The sequence below is a fragment of the Anas platyrhynchos genome, chromosome 9, assembly GCF_047663525.1.
Source record: "Anas platyrhynchos isolate ZD024472 breed Pekin duck chromosome 9, IASCAAS_PekinDuck_T2T, whole genome shotgun sequence".
Lineage (NCBI taxonomy): Eukaryota > Metazoa > Chordata > Aves > Anseriformes > Anatidae > Anas > Anas platyrhynchos.
The window spans coordinates 20,389,302-20,404,336 of record NC_092595.1 but is presented as its reverse complement, the minus strand read 5'-3'; the positions used below and the strand labels follow the sequence as shown (position 1 = coordinate 20,404,336).

Genomic DNA, 15,035 nt, shown 5'->3' with positions numbered 1-15,035 from the left:
ATCTTGGCAAATACAGAGCTCAGTGCACAAAATAGGAAATCAAGAGCTGTCATTACTTCACTAGTTGTTACAGATAAGGTTCAGCCAACTTCTCCGCACACAACGTGTGCTAAGGTCAGCACAGTTCATCAGCACACTCCACCAGCTGCTAGCTTGAAAGGCAGTGCTGGCTTTCAAGATGTAAACACTGATTTCATATGGCATATTAGGATTTTTGACTGAAAGAATGGTTGCCAATGAAGCTTTTGGGGCATGCTCTTATATGGATGCTTAACATGAACTTCTTGGGTCCAACGCTGGCACACAATGGTCTTAGTTTCCACGAGTGCTGACCTATCCCACCTAGCCAATTAGTGATCTCACGACCAGCTGCATAGGATGGTCATGGCTGATGTTCTCCCCAGATACTCCTTATACACAATTGTCTGTTTATAGCATTTACTAAAAGACACCAGCTTTAACTTTATTCCTCTGAGTTCTTACTATTTACAGACTTCCATGAAGGCTGTGACAAAGGAAGCCTCCTTTAGATTGGCCTTTACAAATGACCCAAACAAGCTTTTAGTGGTCACTATGCCATGCTGTTTGCAGACAGTCTCAGTCCTGCTAAACTACTCACAAGCATGTTTCTTTGCACTGCAGCTCCAGCAAGTGCACACATCTCCAGTGGCCACTCTTCAAGAAAGGAAAAGTGATTGTTTGGAATGACATAATAAAAATGCTGTCAGCCATCAGTGTGGGAGAACCTCCTGAATTCTGTGTGGGGCCATCAGTGTGAGTCTTACTGTCTGGGTAAGGGAAATCACTGCTCTCCAAGATCATATATTGTTGCTAAACCATCACCTAATACAAATTGCAAATATTTTCCTAGAATGACAGGGCTTGAAGAGACAAAGTAGCTGCTCAGACAACTGCTTTGAGAATGCTATCAGCTCTGTATTCAAATGTGAGTTTGCTGATGTTGTGGCATATCCACCAACACCACCGTTTAGACTTTGCTCTTCCACTACAAACTGAATGAGGAACATCACCTGCAAAAATCAGACAATTAAAAGCACTACTCTTTTCAAATTGAAAAGCCTCATGCATTGCAGATGCTAGCACAACTCAAATAACAGTTCTGTGAGAATAGAGAATGTTTGAGAATGTTTTGGTTTAGTAATATAAGTATTCTTCTGACTGTAAAAAACCCGGCAAGATCCTGGCCAGCTTTGCTCATGACTTCCATTCCTTCCATGTAATATTTAAGCTAAGTAAAACATTTAAGAGTTGTATTTCACTGTGAAATGTATTGCACTCATTAAATGCACTTCACCATGCTTAACCACTATTGGGTTTGGCAACAGCAAAGATGCATAGTGAAGATCCCTACACCACTAAAGTACACAGCAAAGATTTCTTGAAGTGAGAAGTGAATGAGGTTTCCAAGGAATTGCATGTAACAGGCAATGGTGCTCAGTAACTCAATTGTAGCTCTCTCCCAGCTATATCGTGGACTTACTGTGAGCTGGTTAACTTTTCACTCTCCCTTTGCCTGTCTTGTTAATTTATGTTGTCATGCTCTTGTTTTTTGTGATGGCATAACTACAGCAAAGATCAGTCAGATGCTGTTGGTGCTACTGTAATGGATAATAGTGACAGTAATAGACTGTAATAGAAAATAATGACAATACCTAATAGCGACTTTGCAGACTGAAAATAAGTGTAGATTATATAGAAAAGAGTAGATAAATGATGCACAAATAGGTTTTATCTTCCTCAAAGGTCAGTCTGGTCAGCATACCTGAAAAACAGAAGGTTAAAATTTTAAGTTCACCCATCCCCATTGGTTTGTTGGCTTGGAAATCTAAAATGAGTATTACTACAGCGTCATGCCATGACAAGGACACAGGAACCCCACTGCAGTAAATTATGTAAGAGCAGACCAAAATCACAACATTTACTAGCTACCACTGAAAAGAGGTTACATTTTTTGTCAACATATAATCTCAACTACTAGTGGTGCTTGTTTATTATGATAGGAGGAGGCTTTGAAATGCAATTTTGAGGAACAAAAATGCATATACTGTTGAGACGGAAATACATGTATATTTGTTCTTCGCCTTGCAAAAGCAGTTTAGCAAGGTCTCCCTGAGGCTCCAGTGAGAGGGAATGGTAACAACAGCAGAGTTTAACTTACTCTCTTCTTGATCCCTGCAATCACTTTCCCCATTTTCCAAGTCTTAATCTCCAAGTCATGCTTTTTTTTTTTTCTAATGAAACTCAGCTTAACCCCCAATTTATAAAAAAGATATTCCCACTGTACGGGTCTGCTACAATGCTCTGAGTACTGAATGACAACTGATGAAGATAAAAGAAATCCAAGTGAACTACAGTGAAGGAGAACACCTGGAATCTTTTATTGAAGGGCTGGTGAAATAGGGGAGAAAGAAGTATTATGAGACAGGTTTAAAAGCTAACAATACAAGAAGGTATGTTAGCCTCTCAACGAACATGGAATTGGAGTTGAGCTGTGTAGAACGGTTTGGTTAGAAGGGGCCCTCCAGCCACCTGCCTGATCACCGCAGGGCTCCCCAGAAGCTGACGCCTGTCAGTGCGGCACCATCCCAGTGCCTCTCCAACACCAACAGACCCGGGGCATCAAGCACGAAGCCTGTCCCAGTGTCTGGCCGCCCTCACGGCGAAGGGATTTCCATCAGTGTCTGCCCGAGCCTCCCTGGTACAGCTCTGGGCCATCGTCTGGGCCTGCCTCTGCCTCCCTTCCTCAGGGAGCTGAGGGAGCAGCGAGGCCGCCCCTTGGCCTCTTCACCTCCAGGCCGGGGAGCCTGGGGGCCTCAGCCTCTCCTCACAGGACATGTCCTCCCGCCCTCCTGCCAGCTCTGCTACCCTCCACTGGCCACTTCCTATGCAGTATTGTTATATTTTACAATATGTCACAAAATTTTACAAATTAATGTGTAGTATTCTGATTGGAGGTAATAACAATAAAGAGAGATAAAAGCAGATTCCACAGCGCTTACACATTACCACTGTTCCTTCCCAAGGTCTGTAGACTAGTTGTGCCCAGAAAGCTTAAGATAAATTGTACTGATTTAATCACATTACTAATAGTACCTTCGCTAGCAATTGGATTTCACCCAAAATTCTGTTGTACCTAAATTATTGTCATACTAGCTGCTCCTGTAAAAATGCAAATTGGTCTTCTAAAAGCAAGATATATTGTGCCAAGTATCCCCTCAGTATTTACAACCAAAAATATTTTCTTAAAAACATCTGGATATTTTCAAATAGTATTACAATAGGTAGTCATATCAATATTAAAATTAAAAACAAAACAAAAGAAAAAAAACATAACTCAGAACTGTAAGGGAAGAAGTTGTACAATGGTTATTGGCAGTTGAAACCCACCAGAAGAAAAACAAACTTGGAAGAACCCTTTCCAGTTGCCTGTTTTCTACAACTGAAATGTGGAATATTTATTATTTACACAAAGAGTCCCAGTACCTACATGCGGCCGGGGGGATGAATTTCCCGGAGCAGTTATTTCAATTATCTGTCTGTTTAATCACAAGTCTGATTCTGTTTGAACAGAAGTACAGGCACACAAACCAAGGACCCTTATCCCTACTTTGGTATATAGGCAGAGCTTGCCACTCAGAATAGTTACTCCATTGTGTACAAGCAGAATTCAGAGCAGCATCTCATTAAAGAGGTCAAACAAAGCACACCTATTGAAGTCTATGTGAGCTTTAGCACAGGATAAAGCAGCAATTGCGTTACGTTCAAGAAGATTCCTCGCTAGTTTTGAATTGATGATAACATAGTATGGATGGAAAAGTTCTCCCACAAGCTGCATGTGGTTAAGACAAAAAGCTGATGTATCAAGATGATATGGGATATGCAGCGACTAACTACCATATTTATCTTAATTCAGAAAGCCTCCCTGCTTAGAGGTTTGAGTTCCTTTAATCAGACAGCAGTGTTTATAGCAGTCTAGTCAGTTTATGGTTTATGCAATCTTAGTGGCTTTAAATGGTTTCCAGCATTCTGGAAATGCATTCTGCCCAGCTAGAAGTGACTGAGCTGCACTGACCTTCTCATCCTGTCTCCAGCTTAGGACACTGAGGCATTTTATTTTCAGCAATCCAGTATAGTCCTGGATGCAATGCAGCAGCTAGTACTGCTGGCTAGCTGGTGTGCAGCACTTGACTAGACAGCAAGAACCTGTGGAATGATCAGCCTAATACCTGTACCATACCTGTATTGTACCATAGCATAAGAGCAAAAATTTGTTCTTGGCAACAGGGCATTGTGTAGTTGCCCTAGGGAAGGAATAATGGGAGCCTTCTGGCTTCCCAGAGGCTCTTAGGGTCTTGAATCCAACATTCCCTTTAGGGTAGCTCAGCACTTCCTTGGTCATGGTGCAATCCCAGTAAGCAGCTGCTCCCTAAGCCAAAGCACCTTAAAAACAGAAATATTCCAAGGATACTAACTTATACAGGAAAATACAATTTATTTATTATTATTATTATTATTTTTCACAGTAGAGAAGGAAGTTCGGTGGAGCAGGATTTAGAGAAAGCATTAGAAAAAGCCAAGGATGCAGTATCAAGGTAGAAGTGGTGGCCACCAAGGTTCCTGCAATTATACTTGATATGTGAGAGGAGCTGAGCTGAGGTAATTGGTGACAATTAAGTGAAAAGACTAGATGGCAAGTGGCACTGAGCCACTACTACTAGTAGCACAGCTGTAAAGAGCTCTGTGTAAAAAATTATTCAAACAGGGACCTACACTGAACATGTGCTGCCTTGCTCATAGATGAGCAGATCGCAGGCCAGCCAGCTGAGAGGCAGCACTGTGAGCTGCAGTCAGAACAGAAAAGAGATATGGGACCTTGCACAGAAATTAAAAAAAAAAAAAAAAATGAAGTCAGAAACTAATCACAGGAGTAATCGCAGGAGTAATGCTGTAATGTATGGTAAGAACAGGTGTAGAGAATGGCATTAAATAAATGTTTATTCAACATGGATAGGTTAACACTGCATATAATACAGAGAAAGATATAGAAAGAGCAACACATTGTCATAAGCCACTTCTGCAACTTATGGGAAATTCATGCATGTAATTTTCAAAATCCTGTAAAAAGTATTATAAAGAGACAAAATTAAATGCCATGGAATGCAGCCTCAACCACATCAGTGGATCAACGGCATTTTTGTGGTAAATCTTTCAAATCTAGTTCTCCTCGTCTCTAAAGTATCCTTAAATGGACTTTTTAAGCTAGCTTGGCTGGCTTTGGCTAACTATACAGAGCAAAGAACTGATTGCATTCCTAAAGAAATGCTCTTAATAACTCCTTAGAATGAGCTGTGGAATTTTTCCACTAATAGTGAAAATAACTAATGTGCACCTTGAACATATGGTATTTATCTGCATGCCAATTTTAAGAGAATTCAGTCTGGGAAAGCTGCAAAGTATATTTATTCTAGAGCACACACTCTGCACCAGTAAAAATAAAATGCCCATTGTGAAATAGAAAACTAAAAAGGAATTTTTATCATAGGACTGTAGTATCATTAAAGATACAAAATCCTGTGTTAGCTCCCCAAAGAACAGTGCATTTAACCTGAGTTCAGTTTTCCTTTCACAAGTTCTCAGAAGGGTGGTAGGAACCATAAGAAATTGTGTTCTAGGGTTCATTATTCTTCAAGGGAGAGAGATTAACCCAGATAGTGAGTTCTCCATATTTCATCCATTTCAATGGCTGTGAAAGAAAGAAGAGCTGTGGCTGTGCTTTTCTGCTGAGTCACTCCATGGCAACCATATCGTACACTGCTTCATTTCATTTTTTCCCCTCTAAAGAACATCAAAACAAAACAAAACACAAGAACTTGAGCAAAATTACAAATCCCTTAATTTTAAATGCACCTCCTCTGTGACTAAGATCATCCTGCAAAACACTGCTCTATGTCACAGTGGTTTTTATTCTTCATTTTCCCTGCAGAGATGGGCCCAGTCCTTGGTTCCACACATTCTCATCATGAGGAGCTTTCCTACCATGAGTAAGTTTGACATTTTAAAAAAGTTTGCACTGATATGGACTGAAACAAAGATCTTTCTAGTTATTCCACAGGCATCACAAAGTCCCTTTCTTCACACACTCACAGATGTCTGGGACATCCAGCGAGGGTATGACATAGCAGCTTCAGGTTCCCACTTTGCCATTTGCCCACATGCTGGACTCCCTGTCTTCATGGAAACAATACTGAAGTCCCCAACTTCCGAATTTTCCTAGTGAAATTCTTCCTTTATATATAAATAATGGAAAACATGGAGAGACCAGACCTTGAACATGGATACAGCTAGTTAACAGAAGTTTAATCACTGAATAGTTGAGCAGTGGGGTAGGAAAATTTTAGCTAAACTTATGAACTTTTGATACAAAGTCCAGCTTGCCCAATCACTGTTTTCTAATTAAAAAAAAAAATATGTTATTGATAAATTTATTACCGGCCTTCCCCCATATGTTACCCTCACTCACCCCTAAGTTGTGCTGGAGCTGAATCAAGTCGAGAATCAGCATTAGAATAGCTGGGATTGGCATGAAGACTATTTAAAAACAAAAGAAGAGATGCGAAAAAGGAAGAGAAAAGGAAAAAGCTTACTGCTGTATTTATAACCCTTCACAGGTTTCATGCCAACAGCAATTCAATTGGGTCCCCAGGAAACAGTTATTTTTTGATCTGGGAAAATGCCTTTCCTTAGCCAACAAAAGGCTGATACAGTCTTTCCTGCAGAATTTTGTTTTTTTAAAAAATAATAAATAAACAACAAAGGGAGTGGTTGGGGGTAGGGCAGGATGGAAATGGGGGCCTACATTGCTTTGTGATAGATGTTCAGGTAGCGTATTTCTTAATCTGCCTTCCAGAATGTAGTTTCATAATGAGTGTTAACAGGCCAGCTTTAAACACTAAGAAGTACATTTGCAATGTAACGTGTAGGGATTTGGCTGGACAATTTCCCATTAACACTAATGCGCACTGTGTGGTTAAATCCCTAAACACCACGTTGAAAATTTAGTTTCAAAAGTGCCCATTATGTTTGGATGTCAGATTTTTTTTTAAACAGTTGTTAGTCTATTAAACAGCCATTGCGTTCACACTCATCAGACAGAACAAACTTTTTCTTTTTGTTTCAGTCCAGACAGTTAAGCACAAGATATATTTTTGCAACTTCACAATTGCAATGAAATTTTAAAATGAAATTTTAAATGAAGCTTTAGAACTGGCACCGATTAAAGTATTTATAATGCCTCATCTAAAGATCTACTTATAAATGCTAAAACCTTCAGATAAAGCTATGATCTAACTGCAAATTTTCTGTTCATAAAGGGCAATGCTTACTTTAGAGTCCTAAATGTTTTACAAGCACAATAGGAGCCACTTTTAACATAATTATCATAATGTTTCTATCATTAAAGATACAGACAAAGTGAGTGTGCTTTTTCTTCTTCTAGTTAGGCATTTAAAGTGTTAAAAAAATTCAAGGGCTTTCACACTCAGGACATGAACGCACATACAAACAGGTGAAATAAAAGACCAAAATTTGAAACATTGGACCAGATTATGATTATAGGCAAGTTCGATCACAAGTTGGTTCCCACCTTTCCTGCCATATGATCTAAGCATTCCTGGACTGTAAACCATGAGATCGTAAATGAAGTATAGGATAGTCTATGTATGAATAGGGTACTCTATTGTGAAAAGGCACACAGCATTAAACCTGTCTTTCTGCTGTTTACATTTTTTAAAGAAAACAATGTAGAATTATTTGGATGTATGCTGGGGCAGAGGAGATGAGCAACAGAAGTTCCTGAATGTATTTCATTGAGTAATCTGAGATGCAATGCCCTCTACAGACAACAGGTAAATTAAAATTTGTACTGTGTTGCTGAGATTAGTAAGTGGATATGAACAGATGGAGTCCACCACATGTACAGCAATTTGCTGGTTCTTTTTAGTGGCTTTCTGAAGTGCAAGCTTGCCATTACAGACGAGCTTTTAATTCTTCAAAAAGCCCAATTTCTTCTTATAAGACAATAAAGTATTTCCTCTCCCAACAGCAGGTAAGCACTAAAGAAATCCTTAAAAACCTAACCCCAATGTGCTAAAGACACTTAATAACCTCTAAACTACATACAATACCACTTCCTCCCTGGTACCAGGATGTTGTAAAAAGTCTAATTAGTCCTTATAATAGAGCTGACACCTCCACAGCACATAAAAGAGGACTTTTAATTTACAAAAGACAACTCCGGTTGTCCTGATTTTTACCTTTAATTAGACTGTAAGAGCTAGCTTTATGAGACTGAAGATGAATATTCCATTAATTTGGCTGTTAACCAACATATGAGGTATCAGCTGAGGGTAACATGTTAGATTTGTGAGACTTTTTTAAAAGCAATATTCTAATATTTTGAATTGATTTTTAATACACATTGTTTCATGGATTATTTAACTCTCTAATGAGGTAGAAAGAAATATTAAAGGCAATATTTTAAATGTCAGGTAAATGACCCAGTTTAAGGCAAAAAACGGGGGGAGGGGCACTGTTGATTTTCTTGCAATAGTGCAATAATTGTGCGCAGCAGGGTACTCTATCTAGCTATGAAATTCATTTAAAAATGAAATAAGGGGCATGATGAAAAATACAGAAAAGTCAGTTGCCCCAAAGGAAATATAAATAATTTTGAAAGCAAAAGTGTTTCTGTGGCAACATGAACTTTAATAAGTCAAAATTTGCTATACTAGTAAGCTGTAGCTTTACCAGTGACAGGTAATGCATGAGTTTGAATGAAAGGACTAGTGGAAATTATAGTCATAGAGCTGTCTCATGAAATCAGAGGAATTAAGCAATACATGTCTGAGCACTTCATAAAAATCACCATCCATCTCACAACATGTAACACAAGACTTAAAATCGGGGAAATCTGCATTGTGATATGAAAGGGACTTAGTGTGTCATTTGACATGAGCACTTGCCCCAACTGTCATCCACTCCAGATGGGAGAAAAAAGAGGGACAGCCTCGGAGACAGGCCCTTTTTTCTGCATGCCAACACAACTAGAAGTAGCAAGGCTGCTTCCTTCATCTAATTCTCTTTTTAAACTTCAAACTTCAAGACAGCTCTTTACCCATCCCACTGCAATGAGCAGACACATGGAACAGTAAAGCTTTCAGTGAAGCCATACACCACAGGAAAAAAGGTAAAGAATACATAAGGTCTGACAAAAGATACCCAAAGACATGTGTTCAGACTCTGAAGTAAAATGACCTGACTGTTTTGCAAAAAAAGTGGAGATATTCTGGAAACAGAGTATCTGTCCTTGAAGTGGGATGGAATGAAATACTTACTGATAGATATTAGGAAAAACACCCAACAATTTTGATTTGGAAATTTCAGTGGATCTAAAGAACAAAGTCATGTCAAAATACTGAAATTCTCAGTATAGGAAGAAATAACCAGGATACTACAGAAATTATTTTTCTCACCTTTTCTGGAAACATCAATTCAGTGCTTGAAACAAAGGTGTGATACTTTGGCTAACATTTACGATCAGGATATTCCATCTATACAGATATAAGGGTTCTGCACAGCTCTGTGATATATAAGGGACTTAGTGTGTCCTCTGCTACCTACCCATTCTTTTTTCTCCAATCTCTAAAGCAAGTCCTGCAAAGTGTGTAAGAAACTGAACTACAATATTAACAGATGGAACAAATGACAGGATGCTGCACAGCACAGAATCATGCCCATGCCTACTTCAGTCACAGCCATCTCTGTTTGTGTATTCATATCTTGACCTACAGAGATTTCCAAGCAAGGCTTAGACTCACAGGAGGAACCATCTTACCATGGATAGAGGCAGATCTGTTCAATATGAGTTCTTTCTCACTATGAAATGATGAGGCCCAGTCCAGAATAGAGGAGTTATTAAAAAATGAAAGTAACTGGTCTTATATTTCAGAGTGCACATTGCTGCCTGGGTAACACCTCTTTAATAATTGTTGCTCCAGAAGTCAAGAAAAAAAGTTTGTTTTTAATAATTCAAGAACACACTTTTCCAGTCTATAAGACCTAATTAAAAATTTAGAAGGCTCATAATGTTCACCTATTCATTTCAAGGGAGAATGCTTGAAAAGAGACAGAAGAGGATTAAACATAAATAAATTAAAATAACAAAAAAGGTATTCAAAATATGATGATAGTGTTTTCAGCTAAGACCAACATTTCAGTATGCATTATATTCTACAAGAATGAACGTAAAGACCTCTCCATCCCATATTTCCAGAAACATGATGCACGTTCATGCTAATCTACGCTTTGCCTACATCTGGGGACACCTCTGTAATGATGGACAACCTAGTTTTAAAGGACACTACCCAACTAGTGGACTCGAAGAAGAATGAAAAGAGAAAGCATCAAACATGATGGGAGACTAAGAAGAACAGGAATGCTTTGTCTGAATGTGAAAAAAAATATATAAAATTGGGAAGGCCTGAAAGAAGTACTGAAAAGTAAAGAATGGTACAGAAAATTTTGGGTGCAATGCTTTTATCATAATAAAATGGTGTTTGGTAAAAACTCACAAATAGGGTATGCAGCCAAAAAGATGTTTTTTCCATTCCACATCATGTTATGGAAGGTACTGACATCAAAACCTGAAGATTGAACGTATATGTCCAAAAGCATTCAAGAATTCACGTTGGATCACTGAATATGTGGTGCAATAATTAATAACAGTTCACATTTAAGTAGTAAGAAAATAAGTTCTCCACCTTTTGAAGACTAGACAAGACCTATGTAAAAGCAAATCACTCTGTTAAAAGACAAGTAAGTCTCATGTATGATTAGACATGTGTACTTAAGATGAATGAAGAAAAGCTTTAAAATGGGACATTACTAATTCCTCAGCTGGGAGTAGTGAATCAAGTTCTGAAAACTGTTTCATGTCATGGACCAGCCAAAGATGTTCCCAGGGAAACAAAAATTACAAGAGATCTTAAAAACATGACCTATGAGAAAAGAATTGGGGCTAGAGTTGCAGAAGCAAAGCCTTAAGCACATGACTATTCTTCAAAACAAACGTTACTGCAAATAATACTGCTATCTGTGGTAGATGGGACAAGCAAAAATGGGCTCAAATCATTGCAAAACCCATCAACTCTACAAAAAGTTAAATGCTGGAATAAACTTCCAATGAATTTACGTTGTTTCTCTCAGAAATATTGAAAACTGAGCTTGGAAAGTATTTTCAAGAGATGAGATAGGTGGAGTTATCTCAGGACAATCTCTCAAAACCTCACATTTTCTCTGATTTTATATATTCTAAATACAAGCAATAGAGATGTTTCTTTGCTTTAGACATGTAAGTATTCCAGACCACATGACTGAAGCCCGTGCTATCAACCCTGATCTATTAAATCATGATGCAAACTAGTACTCTTCTGACTTCTACTACTTCGATTTACAATGTTCATTATTTCAGCATAAAGGAAACACTTATTACAAATAGTTTTTAGACCACTCATCACAATCTTTTCAGAGAGACGAAACAGAGGAATAAGTTTATCCAGTTTTTTTCCCTAAAACTGCCTTTTGCACAGAGCTATGTTCTTAAATTGGCTACTGCTACCTAGTGTTACTATTAAATAAAAGTAGATTTTTAACAGAAGTTAAAGAGCGAAACATCTGACAAAAGACATCCCTCTCCTCCTGCCTGGCTGCCAGCCCCAGCAACACAAGGAACAGTAAGAACTGAAACCAGAGCTTGGGCCAAGGAGGAATGCATGGGGCAAAATACACAGGGGGCAGCAGAATATTCAAAGCTGAGACCGAACTCTAATCTAACTCTAAATGACTAACAGTCTATTTAGAAAAAATGAGCTCTGTGGAAGTCTCATTCAAATTCACCTGGAGCAAAAATGCTAGCACAGAGCCAATTTAAAATGAGAATCACAGTTCAACTTCCTTGTCTCTATAGAAACATACAGAATCCAAAGTCTGCCTTGCCTTCCTGCTCCTCTGTTTTCCCTCATACTCAAATGTACAATTTAAAGTACAGTTCCGGACAGTTCCAAACAAAAACTATTTTGTTTACTAGAAGTAATAAGTAAAGTGAATTTCATGAGGACTCCATAATTATGTTTGAATCATTAAAACACCTACAAGGCCCAGGAATCAGGTTTTGTTCAATGAAGATACATAAATGGTAATCTCTGTTTTTCTCTCTTATGCGGATGAAGCAGTCTGTGTCATCGGTAAAAGGATACAGGCATTGTTTGCTGTAATACCCTGACAGTATTCTCTCTGAGACTGGCCTTTTTTACTCTTTTACTTCGTCATCAGGAACTGAAGTCTCATTTCTCATGAGAAAGATCAAGAGGGCAGAAAGACTTAGCTCTCAGGTGCTGTGGTTCATCATCATATAGTTCTCTGAAGAGATTTAAGGTTAGTCATACCCAAAAAGAAACAATTTCTCTCAGGGACAAGTGACAATCCACAGACAAACTGTTTTCTGCTCATCTTAAGATTCCATATGATCTCACTCCTCATTCAGCTTCCCATCCTGAGCACAGAACTTTATAGCAGTTTACTTCAATGCACTGGCAGTATATTTGTGAGATAACTACTCGATTTTGGTTTTTGCTGGTGATTTTTTTGTCTTGCTTTTCATTGACATCTAGGCAATGTTGTTAACTCCTTCAGCTAGGAATTTTATTCTATCTAAATAAAAAGACAATGAAACTATTATTTTCACTGAGAATATTATTTTTACTATAATCAAAATTTTCAAAGAGGTTTTAAAGGAAATAAGACAACAGAGGGTCAGAGCTTAAAAATAACTTTCCTGCCTACAAACAAGGAGCTGGGACACCTCATTCCTCTGTAAGCCCCACATTAGACACAAAGAGGCATCTTAGAAGAGCAACCAACAGAAGTGACATGTTAAGCAATGAGCCATCATGTACAGCACACTCACTACCAGAATTTTTATAACTTTTTTCCCTTATTAGACTCCTAAGTCACAAGGAGAAAACGCACTATCCACACTTCAGAGCTTTCTTTTGGTATCAAAATACACTCACTTTTTTTTTTTTTTTTTTTTTTTTTTTTTAAGTCAACGACTTGGACCACAAAGATAGAAAGATAGGAGCTATCCTTGCTCCCTTTCCTGTCCAGCCAGGGAGTTCTGTGGGCGTTCACAGAGGAAGGACATGTGTTTTTAACACTCAAATTAAGGAAGGGTTTTGTTTGTTTGTTTGTTTTTGTTTTCTTCCTTTCTCTCTTTCTTTATGTTTAACTTGTTATAGTTAAGTAATATAGTCTTTAGGCCCTGAAATAAGAAATTACTCTCATTCACAGCAGTCACATTTATTTTTCCTGAAATAGTCTACATCTAAAGACATATATTACCCATGGTCTGAGCAGAGACTCCTGATGGATTAGCCTTGCCATGCATACATTTTTGAATCATGCTGCTGAAAACACTGCTCAGATCAGGATGCTTCTGAATATGTCAAAAAGCAGAACAGGAGGCACTGAGTGGAATTTTAAGATCAAAAAATTAACCAGAAAATGAGTATAAGGGCTTCTAAGGGCTCCCCAGTACAGGCTGACCATTGAATATTTTCAGTTTTTATTGTTTTGCACCCAGATGACTGCTTCTATCAGGAACTACTGTCCTAATCTTTGAAGGAGTCCTCTAGGCTCTTTGGAAACTCCCAGCTTCATGATTTACCCCATCATTACATGAAGACAATTTCAATACCCCTATGTTTCTTGTTGATTTGCATGTGGCTATCCATTAAAGCAGAAAAAGTACTGAACACCTAGAAGATATTATCATTTTCATATCTAGCAAGCTTGATGAGATTTCTAAAAGCAGAATGCATGAAAAGATGCATAACAAAACAAGATTACAGGAAAGTAAAAAAAATCAATGGAGAAAAAAAGAGAGGACAAAAAGGTGAAGATATTTCATCCAATGTTATAAAACGAAGGCAGAAGTTTCTGGAGGCTACAGTCCTTCTCTGATCTCATTAATGAAAGATCACAAGATTAAAAACAAGGAATAGGTACACAGCAAGCCTGAGCAGCTAGACAGATTTCTGACTCAATCAGGCAATGCTCGCAAATGCTCGCAAAAGCCTCCTCTCTGAAAACTCACTATTCTCTTTTCCAAAACAATTTCACAATTATTTTCCTCTGTAACACAAACTTCTAGCTGTAAAGAGTGAGTTACCACAGAGCCCTCACCTGAAAGCACAGACTCCAGCCAGCAGCCTGTACTCTGCAGGGCCAAGAAAAATCTGCTTAAAGCTGGCCTTAGTTACCGGAGACAGGTTATAATCCCTTTCCGCCAGCAGATCAGATGACAATAGGGACAGAAACGGAAATAAGTATTTATTGCTGAAAGTTCTTTTCTTTAAAGAGTGCTCAGACAGGCCTTTGTCCATAATTTAAATGCTTCAAATTAGAGCTATACACTTCACCAATGTTCCCACTAGCATGCAGAAAGCATTTGTCAAAGGCTTCAGTGGGAACCGAAATTATCCCTTAATGATTTTGCCATTACAAGACTTCTCTATTTTGCTATTGCAAATCATAACCCACAGTCAAATCAACAAAACATTACAAAAATCAAGGTGCAGGAACTCAGCAAGTCATGGAAATCACTGCTTTTGTCTACCGGAAATGAAATGCCCTTCTCTGGTTTCAGTTTCTGCTGTTGAGAGTCAGACTGTGTTTCAGTACATTCTGCTAACTCAATCACGCTGTAAAATACATTAACACTGTTCACCCCAAAATGTTTTTCATGTAATCTTAGGATTATAATGCCACAAAGCAATCAAAGCAAGACCATTGACATATAGAGCTGATGTTCTACCCACATCTCATCACACTGTCTTCAAGAGTAAGAACACAAATGGTACTTACGCATTCCATCACATTTTGCCTCTGAGACTACACCC

The 15,035-nt window shown here is 38.3% G+C and overlaps 1 protein-coding gene across 14 annotated transcripts in view; it reads right to left on the bottom strand.

Annotated features, from left to right (window-relative positions):
• Positions 1–15,035, bottom strand: part of LOC119717758 (uncharacterized) — a 518,405-nt gene that overhangs the window by 324,455 nt on the left and 178,915 nt on the right. Inside the window, exon 1 of one of the 14 annotated variants that reach the window (XR_011811356.1) lies at positions 1,674–1,785. The exons of the other annotated variants lie outside the window; for them this stretch is intronic. The gene's annotated coding sequence lies outside the window, so the exon portion shown is untranslated. Of the gene's footprint in view, positions 1–1,673; positions 1,786–15,035 lie in introns of those variants that run through there. 14 annotated transcript variants of the gene reach the window in all.